This window comes from Humulus lupulus, chromosome 1 (assembly GCF_963169125.1).
Source record: "Humulus lupulus chromosome 1, drHumLupu1.1, whole genome shotgun sequence".
NCBI classification, from domain to species: Eukaryota; Viridiplantae; Streptophyta; class Magnoliopsida; order Rosales; family Cannabaceae; genus Humulus; species Humulus lupulus.
Window position 1 is genome coordinate 80,599,926 of NC_084793.1, and position 2,024 is coordinate 80,601,949.

A 2,024-nucleotide genomic window follows, 5' to 3' on the forward strand; every position below is an offset into this window, starting at 1 on the left:
TTGGTTTTTGAACTATGGTGCATAAGCTGAGTTTGATGGGAACTTTAGGGAATTCAGGCCAAAGGGTGAGGAAGAGCAAGCTAAGTAGGTGTAGAGGTTGTCTTGAAATCTAAACTCCATTAAAGGTATGAATTCTAAGCCTCTCTGATGTTTTGACTGGTTTTGCTGAATTTCTGAGCTTAGGGACAACTATGGTGAATTTTGGGATTAGAGATGCATGTGATTGGGTTTTGAGTTTTTGGGGTGATTGGGATGAGTGGAGTATGTTTATAAGGTTGTTTTTGAGGTCGGCAAAGGTTTGGAGAAGTTTTGGTTGAGTTTGGTTCGAGGAAATCGCAGGAAGAGAAATTTGGAGTTGGCCTGTTTGTGACTAGCGCTACAGCGCTAGCCTTTGGGCGCTGTAGCGCTAGGCCATGCATGCTGAGGGGATTTTTCTTCTGTTTGTAGCGCTGTAGCGCCCTCCTAAGAGCGCTGTAGCGCTACCCTGTTTTCAAAAAGGGATTTTAGGGTTGTTTGCAAGGGTTTTTGACCAAGGGTTTGGGGTTTGATTCCACCACCTTGTTTGGTGGAACTAGGACTTCCCGGGGGCTCGGGATTGGTCCTGAGGCTAGGTTTTGGACTTGGGGTTTGATGATGACTTTGGCCTATGGTTGTGTTTAGGTGAGCGCTAGAGCTCGAGGGGGATCGTGCTCAAGGAGTCGAGTGATCAAAGCTAGCGTATCAAAAGGTAAGAAAACTGCACCCGGTTATATGTTTGTGATGGGACTAAGTGCTCCCGATATTCGTATCGTGTAAATGATGGTATCATGCCATGGGACATGTGTTAGCGGCCTAAGAGTGTCGTACACAATATTTGCGCACAGGGCGCGGCTTGGCCATTGGTAGCCGAGGACAGCTTAATATTCACTGAGCTCGGTTTAAGCGGGCCGGAGTCAGTGGGGTAATGGAGGGAGCGGCCTGAGGGTGTTAGCCCTAGTTATCATTTGTGAACTGATATATGATATGAGTTGATATGTTTAGTATGTTGAATACTTGATTACATTGAATGATTATATGGTTGAGAACATGTGATGCAATATGAGATATTGATTTGTCTGTTGATTGCTTATGCTCTGTTGTTGTGTTATCTTACTGGGCCTTGGCTCACGGGTGCTACGTGGTGCAGGTAAAGGCAAAGGCAAGCTGGACCAATCCTGAGATGGAGAGCTGCGGGGTTGAATGTACATAGCCAGCTGTTCGATCACCATGGTCGAGGAGTGGATCAGGACAGGGATTGCTTAAATGTATGTTTTGCCTTAATATGGCTTGTTGTTGTATCTAAACCTTATGACTTTTGTAAACGGTCTTTAAACTTGATATTTTTGGGATCTCGTGTAAACAGGAAATGCTTCTTAATGAAAATGTGGCTTTTGATACCAAAATATTTTTAACCCTAGTTCCTTTATAGTTTCAATAACACGTTTTTAATTAAATGACTTGACTAGCAAGTCTAGCACTTTATAAACACACAGTGTAATGGTCTTGGCTATCCAGGGAGTTACACTGACTATGTACATTCCGCCCCCAAAGCTCTCCAACTCAGGATTGGTCCACCTTACTCTTGCCTTTACCCGCACCACAAGGCCCAGCAAGAAAACCATATAGCATAGCAGAAACAACACAAACAATCATATGACCCATAAGGTAGTTAACCAGGTATTCATCATATTATGACAAACACATAATCAATGCTAGAAACCAACAAATCACAAACCATTTAAACCAGTATTCCACAAATTATAGGCAACAACCTAACAAAAGTAAACACATCATAGTTATCATACAACATCCAGGGTTGACATCCTTAGGTCGTACCCTCTATTTAACCCACTAACTCCGGCTCGCTTAGGCCGAGCTCAGTGATTATTTAGCTAACTTCAGCTCTCAGTTGCCGAGTCACGTCTTATGCGCAAATGTCAATTCTGGCACTCTTAGGCCGTTTATTTCATGCTCACATGGCATGTCATAATCATACATCATTGTAT